Genomic DNA, 24,540 nt, shown 5'->3' with positions numbered 1-24,540 from the left:
CAACCATTCCTAAGAGACTCTGCAATCTAGTCTCCAACAAATAACAGCAGTGAGAAACATCCTGGTCACAGAAGGAGACCAGGATGCCTTTTGTTTACAACTGAATGGAAAACTTACTGTAGGTGTGGACCGACTATCTTGGACTGGTAGTAGTCGACCTACAGTACCTCGATGCTAACAAGTGGAAATTACATTTCAACAACGGTCATATTGGCTTTGACAGTTAGTTGCTCGTTTGAAATAAAACAGTTGTTTTCCTCACTAAAACAGGGCCCAGGCACCCTCCGGCGGCTAGACTAAATCTGACCAATCTAAGCCTAGATGTGAGCAATCTAAGCCTAAGACTAGATGTGACCAATGTAAGTCTAAGACTAGGTCTGACCAATCTAAGTCCAAGATTAGATCTGACCATATAAGTGTAAGACTAGGTCTGACCAATCTTAGTCAAAGACTAGATGTGACGAATCTAAGTCTAAGACTAGATGGGACCAATCTAAGCCTAAGACTGGATGTGACCAATATAGGTCTAAGACTTGATCTGACCAATCTAAGTCTATGACTGGATGTGACCCATCTAAGTATAAGACTAGATGTCACCAATCTATGTCCGACTAGATCTGACCAATCTAAGTTTGAGACTAGATGTGACCAATCTAAGTCCAAGACTAGGTTTGACCAATCTATGCCTTAGACTAGATGTGACAAATATAGGTCTAAGACTGCATGTGATCAATTTAAGTCCAAGACTAGGTCTGACCAATCTAAGCCTAAAAGTAGGTTTAACCAATTTATGTCTAAGACTATATCTGACCAATCTAATTCCAAAACTAGATCTGACCAGTCTAAGACTCGGTTTTACCAGTCCAAGTCTAAGGCAAGATGTGACCAATTTAAGTCTAAGACTAGATGTGAACAATCTAAGACTAGATGGGACCAATCTAAGTCTAAGACTAGATCTGACCATTCTAAGTCTAAGAATAGATGTGACCAATCTAAGTCAAAGACTACATGTGACCAATCTAAGTCTACGACTAGATGTGACCAATCTAAGTCTAAGACTAGATGTGACCAATCTAAGCCTAAGACTAGATGTGACCAATCTGAGTCAAAGACTAGATGTGACCAATCTGAGTCAAAGACTAGATGTGACCAATCTAAGCCTAATAATAGCTGTGACCAATCTAAGTCCAAGACTAGTTCCGACCAATCTACATCTAAGAATAGATGTGACCAATTTAAGTTTAAGACTAGGTCTGATCAATCTAAGCCTAAGACTAGATGCGAACAAACTAGATCTGACCAATCTAAGTCTAAGACTAAGTCTGACCAATCTAAGCCTAGGGCTAGATGTAACCAATATATGTCTAAGACTAGGTCTGACCAATCTAAGTCCAAAACTAGATCTGACCAGTCTAAGACTAGGTCTTACCAGTCTAAGTCCAAGACTAGATGGGACCAATCTAAGTCTAAGACTAGATGGGACCAATCTAAGTCTAAGACTAGATATGACCATTCTAAGTCTAAGACTAGATATGACCATTCTAAGTCTAAGACTAGATGTGACCAATCTAAGTCTAAGAATAGATGTGACAAATCTAAGCCTAAGACTACATGTGGCCAATCTAAGACTACGACTAGATGTGACCAATCTAAGTCTAAGACTAGATGTGACCAATCTAAGTCTAACAATAGATGTGACCAAACTAAGCCTAGGACTAGATCTGACCATTCTAAGTCTAAGACTAGATGTGACCAATCGAAGCCTAAAACTAGTTGTGACCAATCTGAGTCAAAGACTAGATGTGACCATTCTAAGTCTAAGACTAGATGTGACCAATCTAAGTCTAAGACTAGATCTGACCATTCTAAGCCTAAGACTAGATGTGACCATTCTAAGTCTAAGACTAGATGTGACCAATCTAAGTCTAAGACTGGATGTGACCAATCTAAGTCCAAGACTAGGTCTGACCCATCTAAGCCTAAGACTAGATGTAACCAATCTAATTTTAAGACTAGGTGTGACCAATCTAAGACTGGATGTGACCAATCAAAGTCTATGACTAGATGTGACCAATCTAAGCCTAAGACTCGATGTGACCATTCTAAGTCTAAGACCAGATCAGACCAATCGAAGTCTAAGACTAGATCTGACCAATCTAAGCCTAAAACTAGATGTGACTAATCTAAGCCTAAGACTAGATGTGACTAATCTAAGTCTAAGACCAGATCAGACCAATTGAAGTCTAAAACTAGATCTGACCAATCTAAGCCTAAAACGAGATGTGACCAATCTAAGTCTAAGACTAGATGTGACCAATCCAAGTCCAAGACAAGATGTGACCAAACTAAGTCTAAGACTAGATGTGACCAATCCAAGTCCAAGACAAGATGTGACCAAACTAAGTCTAAGACTAGATGTGACCAATCTAAGTCCAAGACTAGATGTGACCAAACTAAGTCTAAGACTAGATCTGACCAATCTAAGCCTAAGACTAGATGTGACTAATCTAAGTCTAAGACCAGATCAGACCAATTGAAGTCTAAAACTAGATCTGACCAATCTAAGCCTAAAACGAGATGTGACCAATCTAAGTCTAAGACTAGATCTGACCAATCTAAGTCCAAGACTGGATGTGACCTATCTAAGTCTAAGACTAGATGTGACCAATCTAAGTCTAAGACTAGATACGACCAATCTAAGTCTAAGACTAGGTCTGACCAATCTAAGCCTCTGGACAGATGCTGACCACACAAAAAGTGTGATGTTTAGAAAGTCTAGAGGACAGACCAGGTCCTGACTTGCATCAATAAGGACCGGGCTGAGACTGACACACCTTTCTAGCTCCACATGGTTTGCAAAGGTGCAGATATTACCCACAGAAAGACGACACAAGCTTCACCAACATGTCATCTCTGATCCCGTCAGCGTTGTCCGTGGAAACTTTAGTCCCGGCTTGTAAACGGACCAGCAGACAAAGAAGAGGAAGGCGGGTCCACTATGTTCTAACACCAGCTTGCATCCAAAAAAAGGAATGGCCGTCTACTCCCCGATATGATAAATGATCTTTTTCCATTCAGGAAGTGTACCAATGTCCAGAGAAGAACACCTGGGACATTTTTTACAAGGCCGCGAAGAACCACGGAGGACAAAAGTTAGAAAAACAGACGGTGCCGTAAAAAAAAAAAAAAAAAGCTTTGACCATGTCGGTTCAGATCATGCAATATTTGTCAGGGTTCAGTATGAGGACACCAGCTATGTGACGAATAACAGGGATCTAGCACCATCTAGTGGAGGAGTCAGCAAGCAACAATGTTGAAGAGCCATATTGGATCAAAAATACACAGAAAAATCTGTATGGAAACAAATAAAAGTCTGATATAAGTGTTATGAATAAGTCAACACATTATGTAAGTGTCTATATTAGCTATAATAGCCTACTATCGAAATTACTTTAAAAGTCTTATATAAGTGTTATAATGAAGACAACATGATGTAAGTGTCTATATTAGCCTACTATCAAAATGATTTTAAAAAGTCTGATATAAGTGTTATAATGAAGGCAACACATGATGTAAGTGTCTATATTAGCTATATTGACCTACTATCAAAATGACTTTAAAAGTCTTATATAACCTTTATAATGAAGACAACACATGATGTAAGTGTTTATATTAGCCTACTATCAAAATGACTTTTAAAGTCTTATATAAGTGTTATAATGAAGGCAACACATGATGTAAGTGTCTACATTAGCTATATTGACCTACTATCAAAATGACTTTAAAAGTCTTATATAACTTTTATAATGAAGACAACACATGATGTAAGTGTTTATATTAGCCTACTATCAAAATGACTTTAAAAGTCTTATATAACTTTTATAATGAAGACAACACATGATGTAAGTGTTTATATTAGCCTACTATCAAAATGATTTTTAAAGTCTTATATAAGTGTTAGAATGAAAGCAACACATGATGCAAGTGTCTATATTAGCCTACTATCAAAATGACTTTTAAAGTCTTATATAAGTGTTATAATGAAAGCAACACATGATGCAAGTGTCTATATTAGCCTACTATCAAAATGACTTTAAAAGTCTTATATAAGTGTTATAATGAAGACAACACATGATTTAAGTGTCTATATTAGCCTACTATCAAAATGACTTTAAAAGCCTTATATAAGTGTTATAATGAAGACAACACATGATGTAAGTGTCTATATTAGCCTACTATCAAAATGACTTTAAAAGTCTTATATAAGTGTTATAATGAAGACAACACATGATGTAAGTGTCTATATTAGCCTACTATCAAAATGACTTTAAAAGTCTTATATAAGTGTTATAATGAAGACAACACATGATGTAAGTGTCTATATTAGCTATATTGACCTACTATCAAAATGACTTTTAAAGTCTTATATAAGTGTTATAATGAAAGCAACACATGATGCAAGTGTCTATATTAGCCTACTATCAAAATGACTTTAAAAGTCTTATATAAGTGTTATAATGAAAGCAACACATGATGCAAGTGTCTATATTAGCCTACTATCAAAATGACTTTAAAAGTCTTATATAAGTGTTATAATGAAGACAACACATGATGTAAGTGTCTATATTAGCCTACTATCAAAATGACTTTAAAAGTCTTATATAAGTGTTATAATGAAGACAACACATGATGTAAGTGTCTATATTAGCTATATTGACCTACTATCAAAATGACTTTTAAAGTCTTATATAAGTGTTATAATGAAGACAACACATGATGAAAGTGTCTATATTACCCTACTATCAAAATGACTTTAAAATTCCAATATAAGTGTTATAATGAAGACAACACATGATGTAAGTGTCTATATTAGCCTACTATCAAAATGCATTTAAAAGTCTTATATAAGTGTTATAATGAAGACAACACATGATGAAAGTGTCTATATTACCCTACTATCAAAATGACTTTAAAATTCCAATATAAGTGTTATAATGAAGACAACACATGATGTAAGTGTCTATATTAGCCTACTATCAATATGACTTTAAAAGTCTTATATAAGTGTGATAATGAAGGCAACACATGATGCAAGTGTCTATATTAGCCTACTATCAAAATGACTTTAAAAGTCTTATATAAGTGTTATAATGAAGACAACACATGATGTAAGTGTCTATATTAGCTATATTGACCTACTATCAAAATGACTTTTAAAGTCTTATATAAGTGTTATAATGAAAGCAACACATGATGCAAGTGTCTATATTAGCCTACTATCAAAATGACTTTAAAAGTCTTATATAAGTGTTATAATGAAAGAGCGAAGTGTTTAAAAACAACATTTCTCAACCAGCTATTGCAAGGAATTTAGGGATTTCACCATTCAAGGTCTGTAATCTCATCAAAAGGTTCAGAGAATCTGGAGAAATCACTGCACGTAACATTGAATGCCTGTGACCTTGGAATCCCTCAGGCTGCACTGTATCAAAAAGTGACATCAGTGTGTAATGGACATCACCACATGGGCTCAGGAACACTTCATAAAACCACTGTCAGTAACTACAGTTGGTCGCTACATCTGTAAGTGCAAAGCCAAAGCCATTTATCAACAACACCCAGGAACGCCGCTGGCTTCTCTGGGCCCAAAATCATCTAAGAGGGACTGATGCAAAGTGGAAAAGTGTTCTGTGGTCTGACGAGTCCACATTTCAAATTATATTGGGAAACTGTGGACGTGGTGTCCTCCGGACCAAAGAGGAAAATAACCATCCGGAATGTTCTAGGCACAAAGTTGAAAAGCCAGCATGTGTGATGGTATGGGGGTGTATTAGTGCCTAAAACATGGGTAACTTACACATCTGTGAAGGCACCATTAATGCTGAAAGGTACATACAGGTTTTGGAACAACATATGCTGTCATCCAAGCAAGGTTATCATGGACGCCCCTGCTTATTTCAGCAAGACAATGCCAAGCCATGTGTTACAACAGCGTGGCTTCGCTGTAAAAGAGTGCAAGTACTAGGCTGGCCTGCCTGTAGTCCAGACCTGTCTCCCATTGAAAATGTGTGGTGCTTTATGACACCGGAACCGAGAACCCAGACTGTTGAACTACTTAAGAATTCCACCTGAAATGTTCCAAAAATGTGTCTCCACGTAACACATAGCTCGGTTGGTAGAGCGGCCGTGCCAGCAACTTGAGGGTTCCAGGTTCGATTCCCGGTCCCGCCGTCCTAGCCACTGCCGTTGTGTCCTTGGGCAAGACACTTTACCCACCTGCTCCCAGTGCCACCCACACTGGTTTAAATGTAAAAATTAGATTTTGGGTTTCACTATGTAAAGCGCTTTGAGTCACCAGAGAAAAGCGCTATATAAATATAATTCACTTCACACAATAATTCACAACACAGTAGTAAAAATGCCGCTTTGACAACTATATCCATCCATTTTCTACCGCTTATTCCCTTTGGGGTCGCTGGTGCCTATCTCATCTACAATCGGGCGGAAGGCGGTTTACACACTGGACAAGTTGCCCCTCATCGCAGGGCCAACACAGATAGACAGACAACATTCACACACTAGGGACCATTTAGTGTTGCCAATCAACCTATCCCCAGGTGCATGTCTTTGGAGGTGGGAGGAGCCTATCTATCCCCAGGTGCATGTTTTTGGAGGTGGGAGGAGCCTATCTATCCCCAGGTGCATGTTTTTGGAGGTAGGAGGAGCCTATCTATCCCCAGGTGCATGTTTTTGGAGGTGGGAGGAGCCTATCTATCCCCAGGTGCATGTTTTTGGAGGTGGGAGGAGCCTATCTATCCCCAGGTGCATGTTTTTGGAGGTAGGAGGAGCCTATCTATCCCCAGGTGCATGTTTTTGGAGGTGGGAGGAGCCTATCTATCCCCAGGTGCATGTTTTTGGAGGTGGGAGGAGCCTATCTATCCCCAGGTGCATGTTTTTGGAGGTGGGAGGAGCCTATCTATCCCCAGGTGCATGTTTTTGGAGGTGGGAGGAGCCTATCTATCCCCAGGTGCATGTTTTTGGAGGTGGGAGGAGCCTATCTATACCCAGGTGCATGTTTTTGGAGGTGGGAGGAGCCTATCTATACCCAGGGGCCTTTTTTTTGGAGGTGGGAGGAGCCTATCCCCAGGTGCATGTTTTAGGAGGTGGGAGGAGCCTATCTATCCCCAGGTGCATGTTTTGGGAGGTGGGAGGAGCCTATCCCCAAGTGCATGTTTTTGGAGGTGGGAGGAGCCTATCCCCAGGTGCATGTTTCTGGAGGTGGGAGGGGCCTATCACCAGTTGAATGTTTTTGGAAGTGGGAGGAGCCAATCTATCCCCAGGTGCATGTTTTTGGAGGTGGGAGGAGCCTATCTATCCCCAGGTGCATGTTTTTGGAGGTGGGAGGAGCCTATCTATCCCCAGGTGCATGTGTTTGGAGGTGGGAGGAGCCTATCTATCCCCAGGTGCATGTGTTTGGAGGTGGGAGGAGCCTATCTATCCCCAGGTGCATGTTTTTGGAGGTGGGAGGAGCCTATCTATCCCCAGGTGCATGTGTTTGGAGGTGGGAGGAGCCTATCTATTCCCAGGTGCATGTGTTTGGAGGTGGGAGGAGCCTATCCCCAAGTGCATGTTTTTGGAGGTGGGAGGAGCCTATCTATCCCCAGGTGCATGTGTTTGGAGGTGGGAGGAGCCTATCTATCACCAGGTGCATGTGTTTGGAGGTGGGAGGAGCCTATCTATCCCCAGGTGCATGTTTTTGGAGGTGGGAGGAGCCTATCCCCAGGTGCATGTTTTTGGAGGTGGGAGGAGCCTATCTATTCCCAGGTGCATGTTTTTGGAGGTGGGAGGAGCCTATCTATTCCCAGGTGCATGTGTTTGGAGGTGGGAGGAGCCTATCCCCAAGTGCATGTTTTTGGAGGTGGGAGGAGCCTATCTATCCCCAGGTGCATGTGTTTGGAGGTGGGAGGAGCCTATCTATCCCCAGGTGCATGTTTTTGGAGGTGGGACATGTAAACTCCACACAGAAAGATCTCAAGCCCGGGATCGAACCCAGGACCTTCGTATTGTGAGGCAGACGCACAACCCCTCTGCCACCGTGAAGCCCTGACAACTATATATATATATATATATATGTATATATGTATATATATACCCCTCTGGTAGTACATTCAATGTGTTGGTTTTAACTTGATCTGCATAGATTTGAATGACGTATCATGAAAGCGGAGCGGAAACTATGTTGAACCTGACACCTTCATCACATGACACGGCCGCCTCCAAACCACAACCACACCCGCTCTGGTTACATCTCTAAGGAGCAACTTTGTTCCGACTAATCCACCAGCTCTCTCCGCTCTGATCGGGTCGATCCGCTCGCCCGATCCTTTATTCCGATGACCTGGATGGATAACACCTGCTCACGTTCCCACGCACACTATTTATGTAAACTATCCAGCAACCACGGATGCAATTATTCTAGACCTTGTCCGTAAGATTCTAGTCGGAGTCTTAGTCACAGTTTCACAATTACAACGTCCACCCGCAGTGTTTTAGCTACTTCTAAATCACTAATCCTGGCCTCCATGGCGACAAATAAAGTAAGTTTCTTACAAGTAGCATTATCACTGGAGGATGGGGAATAGCTAAACATGCTTCATTACACACCGTAGGATCATACAATAGCCGAGTACATAAATGGGTAGATCTACACCTCTCATCTACTGTAATGATACCAAGTACAGGGGCATATCTCGTCGATACTACTATGATTACATCGATATTTTTTGGCATCACTTCTTTTTTCGTTTTAAATGTATATTATGTTTATAAAGTCAGTAAATACGTCCCTGAGAACTTTGAATCCGACCAAAGTATGATCCTGTAACTACTTGGTATCGGATCGATTCTTAATGGGTGGTATCATCCAAAACTAATGTAAAGTATCAAAGAAGAGAAGAATGAGTGATTATTACATTTTAACAGAAGTGTAGATAGAACATGTTAAAACAGAAAATAAGCAGTTAACAGTAAATTAACAAGTAGATTCATAATATTTTTTTTTACAGTTTGTCCCACATAATGTAGACAAAATAATAGAATATTTTATTGCATACGTCACCAGATTAATTAGGAGTCTTTGTTTGTTTACTTACTACTAAAAGACAAGTTGTCTAGAATGTTCATTATTTTATTTAAGGACTAAATTGCAATAACTCACATATATTTAATGTACCCTAAGATTTTTTTTGCTAAAATAAAGCTATAATTTTGTGGTTATTTGGAAAGGTATCGAAATACATTTTGGTACCGGTACCAAAATATTGGTATCGGGACAACCCTAACAGCCAGTGAGGAGGACTGAAGCATTAAATGATTAAATAGAATAATTATGTACAGTATATATTATCACACAACTCTTATGCTTAAGGGCTGTTACTATAGTTGTTATCAATTGTGCTGAAGTGGTATGTTTCTTTGTCTGTGCAAAGCTGGCAATCCAAAAGATTGCCAGATCAGTGTTTGTTTCCAGATTCGGCCTGCTGACTGCCAAGGCCGGACATCGAGTACCGTGACGCAGACAGAGCAATGACAAGGTGATATCACGACTATCACGACATTTGCATATTTGTATTATCATATATTGTGTCTAACTGGAGCTGTCGGGATTACCCCCTTCCCTCAGTGACAGCTTCAGCGATGTAACCAGGGACCTCCCAAATAAATAGAGGAAGCACCTGGGCTGGACTTTTAGAACGTAGTTTGGATCTGTAACTGGAGTACAGTCTAAATAATGTCTCTCCTCAATTGAGCAAAATTGAACCCTGTCTCTGCATGATTCCTTGCTTCTTGTCTGTTTAATTAATGTCATCAGTGTTTGAACCTGACATAACCGTGTCAAGATTTCTTGGGAATTGTAGAATTCCTGGAAACTTAGACTTGGACTTAGACAAACTGTATCGATCCACAAGGGAAATTGTTCCAAAAACGTGGGAATTTTTACTGTAGAACGGTTCAAATGAAGTCAAAGAAGGCGGGAATTTCTTCCGATTGCGCGATTTCTAGAAACCATAAGAGTAAATAAGGAATATCAATGAATTTGTACATTTTTACAGTTTGTCCCTCATAATGTAGACAAAATAATAGGTGTATAAATGACACAACATGTTACTTTGTTTACTTACTACTAGTATGTTCACTATTTTATTTAAGGACTAAATTACAATAATAAACATATGTTTCATGTACCCTAAGATTTTTTACTTACCTAAGATTTACCCTAAGACCTACTCAGTGACCTAGATCGGTAGGTTGTGAGTTCAAACCCTGGCCGAGTCATACCACAGACTATAAAAATGGGACCCATTACCATTGCCAATAGTGCCATTTTTTGTGGTCCCCTTTATTCGGAAAAGTATCGAAATATATCGAAATACATTTTGGTACCGGTACCAAAATGTCGGTATCAGGAAAACCCTAATGGCTAGTGAGGAGGACTGAAGCATTCAATGATTAAATAACTGTGACAAGATTTCCTGGGGATTGTGGAATTCCGGGAAACTTGGACTTAGACTTGGACTTAGACGAACAAGCGAAATTGTTCCAAAAACGCGGGAATTTTTACTGTAGAACGGTTCAAATAAAGTCAACGAAGGCGGGAATTTCCTCCTATTGCGTGAATTCTAGAAACCATAAGACTAAATAACGAATATCAATGAATTTGTGCATTTTTACGGTTTGTCCCTCTTAATGTTGACAAAATAATAGGTGTATAAATGACACAATATGTTACTTTATTTTTTACCTACTACTAAAAGACAAGTTGTCTAGTATGTTCACTATTTTATTTAAGGACTAAATTACAATAATAAACTTAAGTTTCATTTACCCTAAGATTTTTTACTTACTTAAAATTTACCGAAGACCTACTCAGTGGTACCTAGTGGTTAGAGTGTCCGCCCTGAGATCGGTAGGTTGTGAGTTCAAACCCCGGCCGAGTCATACCAAAGACTATAAAAATGGGACCCATTACCATTGCTAATAATGACATTTTTTGTGGTCCCCTTTATTCAGAAAAGTATCGAAATACATTTTGGTACCAATACCAAAATATCGGTATCAGGAAAACAATCGCTAGTGAGGAGGACTGAAGCATTCAATGATTGAATAACCGTGACAAGATTTCCTGGGGATTGTGGAATTCCGGGAAACTTGGACTTAGACTTGGACTTAGACGAACAAGCGAAATTGTTCCAAAAACGCGGGAATTATTTACTGTAGAACGGTTCAAATAAAGTCAAAGAAGGCGGGAATTTCTTCCTATTGCGTGAATTCTAGAAACCATTAGAGTAACTAAGGAATATCAATGAATTTGTGCATTTTTACAGCTTGTCCCTCTTAATGTTGACAATATAATAGGTGTATAAATGACACAATATGTTACTTTATTTTTTACTTATTACTAAAAGACAAGTTGTCTAGTATGTTCACTATTTTATTTAAAGACTAAATTACAATAATAAACTTATGTTTCATGTACCCTAAGATTTTTTACTGACTTAAGATTTACCGAAGACCTACTCAGTGGTACCTAGCGGTTGGAGTGTCCGCCCTGAGATCGGTAGGTTGTGAGTTCAAACCCCGGCCGAGTCATACCAAAGACTATAAAAATGGGACCCATTACCATTGCTAATAATGCCATTTTTTGTGGTCCCCTTTATTCGGAAAAGTATCGAAATACATTTTGGTACCGGTACCAAAATATCGGTATCAGGAAAACCCTAATGGCTAGTGAGGAGGACTGAAGCATTCAATGATTAAATAACCGTGAAAAGATTTCCTGGGGATTGTGGAATCCCGGGAAACTTGGACTTAGACTTGGACTTAGGCGAACAAGGGAAATTGTTCAAAAACGCGGGAATTATTTACTGTAGAACGGTTCAAATAAAGTCAAAGAAGGCGGGAATTTCTTCCTATTGCGTGAATTCTAGAAACCGTTAGAGTAACTAAGGAATATCAATGAATTTGTGCATTTTTACAGCTTGTCCCTCTTAATGTTGACAAAATAATAGGTGTATAAATGACACAATATGTTACTTTATTTTTTACCTACTACTAAAAGACAAGTTGTCTAGTATGTTCACTATTTTATCTAAGGACTAAATTACAATAATAGACTTAAGTTTCATTTACCCTAAGATTTTTTACTTACTTAAGATTTACCGAAGACCTACTCAGTGGTACCTAGTGGTTGGAGTGTCCGCCCTGAGATGGGTAGGTTGTGAGTTCAAACCCCGGCCGAGTCATACCAAAGACTATAAAAATGGGACCCATTACCATTGCTAATAATGCCATTTTTTGTGGTCCCCTTTATTCGGAAACGTATCGAAATACATTTTGGTACCGGTACTAAAACATCGGTATCGGGACAACCCTAATGGCTAGTGAGGAGGACTGAAGCATTCAATGATTAAATAACCATGACAAGATTTCCTGGGGATTGTGGAATTCCGGGAAACTTGGACTTAGACTTGGACTTAGACGAACAAGCGAAATTGTTCCAAAAACGCGGGAATTTTTACTGTAGAACGGTACAAATTAAGTCAAAGAAGGCGGGAATTTCCTCCTATTGCGTGAATTCTAGAAACCATTAGAGTACATAAGGAATATCAATGAATTGTGCATGAGTGACCCGTTGAAATACCATTTTTACACACTTCTTAAATGTGTTTAAGTATGATTCCTACTGTTGAGTGATGCAATAAAGAAATAGAAATATGGTATCAATGACAGGCTGGCATAGCCAGATTCCTGTGGTCACGCCAGGAGACCGGATAAGGCAACACTGCAGCCGGTGAGTCGTGACCAGACCACAGAGCGCGTAGAAAAATGGTAAACACATCCCTCAGATACAGATACCAACACTGGTGTGATAGCCATCAGGCCAACAATATCGGAAAGAACAAAAAGAAGACCTACCAGATCCGGATCTTCCTGCAAGTGGAAGGCAGGCAAGCGTGTCGCGCATGTGCAGGCGCTCCCATGAAAACTCAACCCTCCCAAACAGGAAGTGGCCTGCCCACCAGGTGGATCTGCTCACCTGAACGGACCTGAAACTCCCGTTCCCTGGCAAAAGCTCGGGGCCTTATCCTTTCTGTTTGGTTTCTTGGCTCAACGATGACCACGGAACTTTGACACCGCCTGAACCCTCAGTTGAGTTTGCCGTGGTTCTGGTAATACTTTATTGGGGGGTAAAATAATCCAAAGAATTTGCTCAGGAAATGAAAAAGACTGAAGACTCCAAATTGAAACAATGATTAGTTCAGGTATGTTAAATGTTGGTGGGGAAAAAACTGTTTGTAGTACAGTACTTTCTAAAGAGAAACGACCTGTTCAGGGTGTAATGACAACAATGACCACTGGGTGGTGGTGTTGGAACAAGAACCAAACATCAAAGGTATTGGGAAACCAGCCTTACAGGGAAGTTGTACATATATAAATACTGCCTTATTATAATTAATGTAACCAAAACCTAACATATTCAACCTTTGTCTCCAATTCTGTTCATAATTTTTATGGACAGAATTTCTAGGCGCAGTCAGGGCGTTGCGTTGGTGGCTGCAGGATTAGGTCTCGGCTTTTTGCAGATGATGTGGTCCTGATGGCTCTAAACTGGATCGGTTCGCAGCCGAGTGTGAAGCGACCGGGATGGGAATCAGCACCTCCAGGTCCGAGTCCATGGTTCCCGCCCGGGAAAAGGGTGGAGTGCCATCTCCGGGTTGGGGAGGAGACCCTGCCCCAAGTGGAGGAGTTCAGGTACCTCGGAGTCTTGTTCACGAGTGAGGGAAGAGTGGGTGGTGAGATCGACTAGCGGATCGGTGCGGCGTCTTTAGTAATGCGGACGCTGTATCGATCCGTGGTTCTCGGACGGAAAAGGGTGGAGACCCTGCCCCAAGTGGAGGAGTTCAAGTACCTCAGAGTCTTGTTCACAAGTAAGGGAAGAGTGGATCGTGAGATGGACAGGCGGGTCGGTGCGGCGTCTTCAGTAATTCGGACGCTGTGTGGAACGGTGTGGTGCCATCTCCGGGTTGGGGAGGAGACCCTGCCCCAAGTGGAGGAGTTCAAGTACCTCGGAGTCTTGTTCACGAGTGAGGGAAGAGTGGATGGTGAGGTCGGCAGGCGGTGTCTTCAGTAATGCGGATGCCGTATCGATCCGTGGTTCTCACCCGGAAAAGGGTGGAGTGCCATCTCCGGGTTGGGGAGGAGACCCTGCCCCAAGTGGAGGAGTTCAAGTACCTCAGAGTCTTGTTCACAAGTAAGGGAAGAGTGGATCGTGAGATGGACAGGCGGGTCAGTGCGGTGTCTTCAGTAATTCGGACGCTGTATCGATCCATGGTTCTCATCCGGAAAAGGGTGGAGTGCCATCTCCGGGTTGGGGAGGAGACCCTGCCCCAAGTGGAGGAGTTCAAGTACCTCGGAGTCTTGTTCACGAGTGAGGGAAGAGTGGATGGTGAGGTCGGCAGGCGGTGTCTTCAGTAATGCGGATGCCGTATCGATCCGTGGTTCTCACCCGGAAAAGGGTGGAGTGCCATCTCCGGGTTGGGGAGGAGACCCTGCCCCAAGTGGAGGAGTTCAGGTACCTCGGAGTCTTGTTCACAAGTAAGGGAAGAGTGGATCGTGAGATGGACAGGCGGGTCGGTGCGGCGTCTTCAGTAATTCGGACGCTGTATCGATCCATGGTTCTCACCCGGAAAAGGGTGGAGTGCCATCTCCGGGTTGGGGAGGAGACCCTGCCCCAAGTGGAGGTGTTCAAGTACCTTGGAGTCTTGTTCACAAGTAAGGGAAGAGTGGGTGGTGAGATGGACAGGCGGTGTCTTCAGTAATGCGGACGCTGTATCGATCCGTTGTGGTGAAGAAGGAACTGAGCCGGAAGGCAAAGCTCTCAATTTACCGATCGATCTACGTTCCCATCCTCACCTATGGTCATGAGTTTTGGGTTATGACCGAAAGAATAAGATCACGGGTACAAGCGGCTGAGATTAGTTTTCTCCACCGGGTGGCGGGTCTCTCCCTTAGAGATAGGGTGAGAAACTCAAAGTAAAACCGCTGCTCCTCCACATGGAGAGGAGCCAGATGAGGTGGTTCGGGCATCTGTTTAGGGCACGTCCGACCGCTAGGAGACCACGGGGAAGACCCAGGACACGTTGGGAGGACTATGTCTCCCGTCTGGCCTGGGAACGCCTCGGGATCCACCAGGGGGAGCTGGACGAAGTGGCTGGGGAGAGGGAAGTCTGGGCTTCCCTGCTTAGGCTGCTGCCCCCGTGACCCGACCTCGGATACGCAGAAGGAGATAGCTGGATGGATGGAATTCAATATTCTTATTTATTGCTATTTTAATGATTTTTGAATCATTTATATAGTATTTTTGCATATATTTTAAAATATGTTTGTACTATTTTTACATGACTTTAAATTTGAATTACTCCAGTGCTGTATGTTGGCTTCTTTCCCTGCTTCCCATGATGAAACAGCAGCTCATTGTCCCCGGCTGACACACGAAGAAGACCACAGTCAGTGTCAGTCACCACTCAGGCATTCCTCTCTCACGCTCACAGCACCCAAACATTTACGGGCCACTTCCACTCTTCAAATGGTGAACATCGGCCAATCAAACGGAAGACATACCATCAATAATATAGATTTTCTTGTTGGGTCGTCATGTTTTGCGCGGTGGTTTCCTTGACATGGACTTGTTTGTTCAGCATTGTCCACATGTTTATCAATCAATCAATGTTTATTTATATAGCCCCAAATCACAAATGTCTCAAAGGACTGCACAAATCATTACGACTACAACATCCTCGGAAGAACCCACAAAAGGGCAAGGAAAACTCACACCCAGTGGGCAGGGAGAATTCACATCCAGTGGGACGCCAGTGACAATGCTGACTATGAGAAACCTTGGAGAGGACCTCAGATGTGGGCAACCCCCCCCCTCTAGGGGACCGAAAGCAATGGATGTCGAGCGGGTCCAGACCTGTCTCCCATTGAAAATGTGTGGCGCATTATGAAGTGTAAAATACGACAGCAGAGACCCCGGACTGTTGAAGGACTGAAGCTCTACATAAAACAAGAATGGGAAAGAATTCCACTCTCAAAGCTTCAACAATTAGTTTCCTCAGTTCCCAAACGTTTATTGAGTGTTGTTAAAAGAAAAGGTGATGTAACACAGTGGTGAACATGCCCTTTCCCATCTACTTTGTCACGTGTTGCAGACGTGATATTCTAACTTAACTATTATTTGCAAAAAAAAAACCAAAGTTTATGAGTTTGAACATCAAATATCTTGTCTTTGTAGCATATTCAACTGAATATGGGTTGAAACTATTTGCAAATCATTATATTCCGTTTACATTTACATCTAACACAATTTCCCAACTCATATGGAAATGGGGTTTGTTAAACAAGAATGGGAAAGAATTTCACTTTCAAAGCTTCAACAATTAGTTTCCTCAGTTCCCAAACGTTTATTGAGTGTTGTTAAAAGAAAAGGTGACGTAACACAGTGGTGAACATGCCCTTTCCCAACTACTTTGGCACGTGTTGCAGACGTGATATTCTAACTTAATTATTATTTGCAAAAAAAAACAAAGTTTATGAGTTTGAACATCAAATATGTTGTCTTTGTAGCATATTCAACTGAATATGGGTTGAAAATGATTTGCAAATCATTGTATTCTGTTTATATTTACATCTAACAAAATTTCCCAACTCATATGGAAACGGGGTTTGTAAAACAAGAATGGGAAAGAATTCCACTTTCAAAGCTTCAACAATTAGTTTCCTCAGTTCCCAAACGTTTATTGAGTGTTGTTAAAAGAAAAGGTGATGTAACACAGTGGTGAACATGCCCTTTCCCAACTACTTTGGCACGTGTTGCAGACGTGATATTCTAACTTAATTATTATTTGCAAAAAAAAAACAAAGTTTATGAGTTTGAACATCAAATATGTTGTCTTTGTAGCATATTCAACTGAATATGGGTTGAAAATGATTTGCAAATCATTGTATTCTGTTTATATTTACATCTAACACAATTTCCAAACTCATATGGAAACGGGGTTTGTAAAACAAGAATGGGAAAGAATTCCACTTTCAAAGCTTCAACAATTAGTTTCCTCAGTTCCCAAACGTTTATTGAGTGTTGTTAAAAGAAAAGGTGATGTAACACAGTGGTGAACATGCCCTTTCCCAACTACTTTGGCACGTGTTGCAGACGTGATATTCTAACTTAATTATTATTTGCAAAAAAAAAACAAAGTTTATGAGTTTGAACATCAAATATGTTGTCTTTGTAGCATATTCAACTGAATATGGGTTGAAAATGATTTGCAAATCATTGTATTCTGTTTATATTTACATCTAACACAATTTCCCTACTCATATGGAAACGGGGTTTGTATGAATTTGTCAATCAAATGATGTCACCGTTTTCCATTTGTATACATTTGCACGAGTTATTTTATTGATTCAAACCTGTGTACATTATCGGATCAAAAGGCATTCAAAACAGTCAAAAAACAAAAACAAACAAAAAAAAAAAAAAAACATAACAAGTTTGATATTTCGGTTTAAGACGGAAGTTTGAGAATTTGAGCAAAACAAGACATGTACATAAGCCCTTCAATTACTAAATGATTTTAAACTACTTTTAAAAACTCCTTGTGGTCTAGATAGTACGTATTAGATATGCTTTGGTGTACATTTTGCATACATTTTGCTTCACTTTCACTTTTCTTACCAATTTTTAAAAAAAAATCTCTTTGCAAGATGATCGATTCTGGCGTTCCCAGATTGCAAATGAAACCACGGCCTACCCTCTCCCATCCATTTTCTACCGCTTATTCCCTGTCGGGGTGGTGGGGGGCGCTGGCGCCTATCTCAGCTACAATTGGGCAGAAGGCGGGGTACACCCTGGACAAGTCGCCACCTCATCGCGGGGCCAACACAGATAGACAGACAACATTCACACTCACCTCTCCCAAAGTACACTAATTCATATTTTGAAAATGTATCCATCCATCCATTTCCTACCGCTTATTCCCTTTTTGGGGGGCGCTGGCGCCTATCTCAGCTACAATCGGGCGGAAGGCGGAGTACACCCTGGACAAGTCGCCACCTATTTTGAAAATGTACACTGTTTAAATATATATCTCAGAGTTGTCACTGTTATTCTTTCTCAGACTCGACTGAAAATAAACTTCATGATCATTATATTACTATAGATTCACCCGGTCACAACATCAGCAACACCCGCACATTTGCGGATTGATTTACTCTGCATAAAGAAATCAATCAATCAATCAATGTTTATTTATACAGCCCCAAATCACAAATGTCTCAAAGGACTGCACAAATCATTACGACTACAACATCCTCGGAAGAACCCACAAAAGGGCAAGGAAAACTCACACCCAGTGGGCAGGGAGAATTCACATCCAGTGGGACGCCAGTGACAATGCTGACTATGAGAAACCTTGGAGAGGACCTCAGATGTGGGCAACCCCCCCCCCCTCTAGGGGACCGAAAGCAATGGATGTCTAGCGGGTCTAACATGATACTGTGAAAGTTCAATCCATAGTGGCTCCAACACAGCCGCGAGAGTTCAGTTCAAAGCGGATCCAAGACAGCAGCGAGAGTCCCGTCCACAGGAAACCATCTCAAGCGGAGTCGGATCAGCAGCGTAGAGATGTCCCCAACCGATACACAGGCGAGCGGTCCATCCTGGGTCCCGACTCCGGACAGCTAGTACTTCATCCATGGTCATCGGACCGGACCCCCTCCACAAGGGAGGGGGGGACATAGGGGAAAAAAGAAAAGAAGCGGCAGATCAACTGGTCTAAAAAGGAGGTCTATTTAAAGGCTAGAGTGTACAGATGAGTTTTAAGGTGAGACTTAAATGCTTCTACTGAGGTAGCATCTCGAACTGTTAGAGTACTGGAGCCCGATAGGAAAACGCTCTATAGCCCGCAGACTTTTTTTGGGCTCTAGGAATCACTAATAAGCCGGAGTCTTTTGAAGGCAGATTTCTTGCCGGGACATATGGTACAATACAATCGGCAAGATAGGATGGAGCTAGACCGTGTAGTATTTTATACGTAAGTAGTAAAACCTTAAAGTCACATCTTAAGTGCACAGGAAGCCCGTGCAGGTGAGCCAGTTTAAGTCAGGACTTTGGTAAGGCCAAACTAAAACCTTCATTCTAGCCTGTTTTAGCCATTCCTTTACCACTTTTGAGGTGTGTTTGGGGTCATTGTCCTGTTGGAACACCCAACTGCGCCCAAGACCCAACCTCGGATAAGCGGAAGAAGATTGATGGATAGCTCCGAGTTACCAAACCGCTTTATTACAAAGCCAGACAATAACTGATAAAAGTGTCCAAATGCATTCAATGTTTTCCGTAGTTAGTCTTCTAGTCCAGGTAATACAAAGCACACGCTACATTTTTTTAAATAATCAAATCCACGGGAGCTCGCATTCTCGGGGGGGTGTCTCCTTCGACGAATGGAAAACATCCTGTGGCGCGGTCTGTCTGGCATCACTTCCTCCCAGAACTCAGTCTGTAAACGATCAATGAGTCCGTGGGAGATTCAAGAAATACACGGGGCACTTAAATAAGTCCGAGGGGGCCGAGGGGGGCTTAAACGCTGGCTGAAACGGAGCTTAGGCTAAATAATTATTCGTTTACGGCAGGGGTCCCCAAAATCCGGCCCGCGGGAAGACCCAAGTTCAAATATTTGAATTTTATTTTTGTATTTGAATTTTTTAAAATCTGCCCTTTCTAATCCATTTTCTACTGCTTGTTACTCTCGATGCCAGGAACAGGAACTAGAAGACGAGGAACAAAAAAAAGACAGCTACAGGTTCAGGTACAAAAGGTCGGAGCTACGAGTCGTATTGATAATAATCCAGCGTGGAGTGGAGGAACAAGCAGGTCTTAAAAAGCAACTGGCTGATTGACACCAGGTGGGGCCCGGTGCCAATCAGCCACAGCTGAGGGGGAAAAAAAACACTCAATGATAACAGCAGGAAATAAAGACGAAACAAGAGCGCTGACTGGAAATAAGACCAACACAGAGGAAAAACTAAAACATGACCAAACTGCCAGGTACAAACCTGACAATTTTATTATATATTTTATTATAAAATCCCCTGTTTCGCAGGTTTCCCTGCCCTCCAGAGGATTTTTATTATATATGCATCTATTTTCTACTGCTTATCCCTTTCGAGGTCGCAGGGGGGTGCTGGAGCCTATGTTATTATAAAATCCCCTGAAGAGCAGGGAAACCTGCGAAACAGGCTTGTAGGGATGAAATAGCCTCTGTGTTTTTCCTGATCTAACATGTGTGTATGTGTATATATATATATATATATATATATATATATATATATATATATATATATATACCGTATTTCCTTGAATTGCCACCGGGTATATAGTATGCGCCTGTCTAGAATTACTGCCGGGTCAAACTCGTTTCGCAAAATAATTAGCACATGCTTAGCATTACCGCCGGCTCAGGATTTTGCCGGGTCAAACTCGTTTTGCAAAATATTATTTTTATTAGCGCATGCATATGCCTAGAATTTCCACAGGGTCAAACTCGTCACGTCACGAGTGACACTTCACCCGTCATAATTTTCAAAATGGAGTCGGGTGATTTCAATCATTTGAAATCGCATAAAGGGAAGAAGATTAAGAGCTATTCAGTAGGATTTAAGGTCCAAGCTATTGGATATGCTAAAGAGAACAGTAAGCAGCTATGTTTTATTAATATACAGTAGCTGCGTGTGTCAAATATGAGTCAATAAATGACTCCCGCCTCCTGGCGGTAGAGGGCGCTAGTGATCCTTCTTGCGACTACTCGGCCGCAGAAGAAGTGACAACAAGCAGCGATGGTTTATTTTTTCCTCTCGCTTGCACTTTTAACATGGAGGATTACATATCTAAAATAAACTGGACTTTCAATGGAAGCAGGAGGTAATAAAGGAAGATCTCCATCGAGACAGAGAGACTTTTAAAACTGAGGAAAGATAAGGAAGACTTCTATAAACAAGTTATCGATGCTTTTGATCAGAAGGAGCTGCACATGGACTTCATTTATAAGTAAAGGTAAGACCATAATAACGTTTTTTTTTTATTAAATGCGCTTTTCATGATGGTATCCTTACATCACACTCAAATTTATAAGCACAGGCCTCAATTTACCGCATGCCTTTGGTGAGTGCCGGAGTGAGAAGAGGTTTTAAATTAATTAGCGCCCCGGCGGCAATTCAAGGAAATACGGTATATATATATAAATATTTATATAGTTGAGACACTTACCATAGTTTTGTTAGACCTGTGGCCTTTAAATCATGTTAGTCATTCTCTTCATGGGCTGTAATTCAGTGATGCACAATCACCGCATTGTCTTTACGCCCTTTTGTCCTCGGTCCAATTCTCCTTTTCCATGGCAACCCATGCAAAGCACATGCAAATGAGATGACACACACACACACACACACACACACACACACACACACCAGTTTGAATGTCCACTTCATGGAAAAGGTGGTGGAATGTGTTAATTGCTGCCGCTGACAGACATAAGAGACCTTCTGTGGCAAACATTCAGCAAAGGACATCCGTGGACAAATGTTCCCTTTCCTGATTTTTTATCACACGGCTTGATCCTGTTTCCTTGTCCTCTGCAACTTTTATTATCTCCTAAAGGCGGGTTCTGACTCGGCCTGCACACAACTGAGGTCATCATCTAGTTCTGGCTGAACGGCCTTGGACTTCAAGGCTACGGAAGACAGACTGGACTCTCACTATATTATGTTGGATCCACTATGGACTTGACTCTCACTATATTATGTTAGATCAACTATGGACTGGACTCTCACTATTATGTTAGATCTACTATGGACTGGACACTCACAATTATGTTAGATCCACTACGGACTGGACTCTCACTATTATGTTAGATCCACTATGGACTGGACTCTCACAATATTATGTTAGATCCACTACGGACTGGACTCTCACTATTATGTTAGATCCACTATGGACTGGACTCTCACTATTATGTTAGATCTACTATGGACTGGACACACAATTATGTTAGATCCACTATGGACTGGACTCTCACTATTATGTTGGATCCACTATGGACTGGACTCTCACTATTATGTTAAATCCACCATGGACTGGACTCTCACACTATTATGTTAGATCCACTATGGACTGGACTCTCACTATTATGTTAGATCTACTATGGACTGGACACTCACAATTATGTTAGATCCACTACGGACTGGACTCTCACTATTATGTTAGATCCACTATGGACTGGACTCTCACTATTATGTTAGATCCACTATGGACTGGACTCTCACACTATTATGTTAGATCCACTATGGACTGGACTCTCACAATATTATGTTAGATCCACTATGGACTGGACTCTCACACTATTATGTTAGATCCACTATGGACTGGACTCTCACAATATTATGTTAGATCCACTATGGACTGGACTCTCACTATTATGTTGGATCCACGATGGACTGGGCTCTCACTATTATGTTAGATCCACTACGGACTGGACTCTCACAATATTATGTTAGATCCACTATGGACTGGACTCTCACTATTATGTAAGATCCACTATGGACTGGACTCTCACTATTATGTTAGATCCAATAAGGATTGGACTCTCACTATTTTGTTAGATCCACAATGGACAGGACTCTCACTATTATGTTAGATCCACTATGGACTGGACTCTCACTATCATGTTAGATCCATTATGGACTGGACTCTCACAATATTATGTTAGCTCCACTATGGACTGGACTCTCACTATTATGTAAGATCCACTATGGACTGGACTCTCACACTATTATGATAGATCCACTATGGACTGGACTCTCACTATTATGTTGGATCCACTATGGACTGGACTCTCACTATTATGTTAGATCCACAATGGACAGGACTCTCACTATTATGTTAGATCCACTATGGACTGGACTCTCACTATCATGTTAGATCCATTATGGACTGGACTCTCACAATATTATGTTAGCTCCACTATGGACTGGACTCTCACACTATTATGTTAGATCTACAATGGACTGGACTCTCACAATATTATGTTAGATCCACTATGGACTGGACTCTCACAATATTATGTTAGATCCACTATGGACTGGACTATCACACTATTATGTTAGATCCACTATGGACTGGACTCTCACACTATTATGTTAGATCCACTATGGACTGGACTCTCATATTCCTTGTCCTCCAGTGATAATGCTACTTGTAAGAAACTTACTTTATTAATCGGCATGGAGTCCAGGACTAGTGATTCAGAAGTAGCTACAACACGGCAGACTATGATGGACACGAGCTGATAACTGAGGGTGTTTCAGCGTCATAACTTCAACTTTACTTTAGTTTTTAAGCCAAAATGCGTCCGTTCTCCCTTTTCTGTCTACACACTATGTCTGTTTGTAAGTACTCTGTGTCTGTGCGCTGCCGAACATGCTGCTCTGCTGGTAAAACCAGCAATGTCACGACGTGACGACGACGCCTTGTACTTTTTTAGAGGCGGTATAGTACCGAATATAATTCATTAGTCCCATAGGAGTACCAGTATACCACACCACCCTAGTTGTAAACATCAAAAAGTCGTCATTGACAGTTTATAGTGCTTATTTTGCTAAAACTGTATGAGGACCGTGGTGACGGGTCAAGTCTGGGTCAGGTGTCCACCCGGGGGTATAAAAAGCCGGTAGTTGGAGAATGCAAACCCCAAACAAAGTCTGTTTCGGTCTGTGTTTACATGCCAGGACTCCACTAGCCCGGGGAGTGCTGGTTTTTGCACACAAAAAAAAGAGAAGCTCTTTTTCTGTGGCGCACAGTTGGAGCAGAAGAAAGCCGAGTGTGAGGACAAAATGGGAGACAGGTCCGGACTACAGGCAGGCCAGTCTAGTACCCGCACTCTTTTACTTGGCATTGTCTTGCTGAAATAAGCAGGGGCGTCCATGAAAAAGACCTTGCTTGGATGTCAACATGTGTTGCTCCTCCTCTTATAGGAAGTTTCACCAGGTGGAAGTGATTAACTATACATGGAAGATGATCTGACTATCATTTAAAAAGGTTTCCTTTTAGGGCAGTGGTGCCCAACCACCGGGCCGCGGGTCGATTGGTACCGGGCTGCAGAATAATTTTTTATGAATTTTTTTGTTTTGATTAAATCAACATAAAAAACACAAGGTACACTACAGGTTGTAAACTTGTGGGGACCACCCTTTCCTACAGGTTGTGGACTTGTGGGGACCACCCTTTCCTACAGGTTGTGGACTACAGGTTCTAGACTTGTGGGGACCACCCTTTCTACAGGTTTTGAAATTGTGGGGACCACCCTTTCTACAGGTTTTGAAATTGTGGGGACCACCCTTTCTTCATGTTGTGGACTTGTGGGGACCACC

General features: G+C 41.5%; 1 protein-coding gene across 4 annotated transcripts in view; it reads right to left on the bottom strand.

The window, feature by feature from the left end:
- The window catches only part of mpp7a (MAGUK p55 scaffold protein 7a), a 115,254-nt gene that overhangs the window by 63,591 nt on the left and 27,123 nt on the right, over window positions 1-24,540 (bottom strand). The window contains exon 3 of one of the 4 annotated variants that reach the window (XM_061922349.1): window positions 21,383-21,502. The exons of 2 other annotated variants lie outside the window; for them this stretch is intronic. The gene's annotated coding sequence lies outside the window, so the exon portion shown is untranslated. Of the gene's footprint in view, window positions 1-12,975; window positions 13,121-21,382; window positions 21,503-24,540 lie in introns of those variants that run through there. One more of the 4 variants, XM_061922350.1, reaches the window with a different exon arrangement.

Source organism: Nerophis ophidion, linkage group LG15 (assembly GCF_033978795.1).
Source record: "Nerophis ophidion isolate RoL-2023_Sa linkage group LG15, RoL_Noph_v1.0, whole genome shotgun sequence".
NCBI classification, from domain to species: Eukaryota; Metazoa; Chordata; class Actinopteri; order Syngnathiformes; family Syngnathidae; genus Nerophis; species Nerophis ophidion.
Note: the sequence above shows the minus strand (reverse complement) of the source record. Positions and strands in the feature narration are given on the sequence as shown.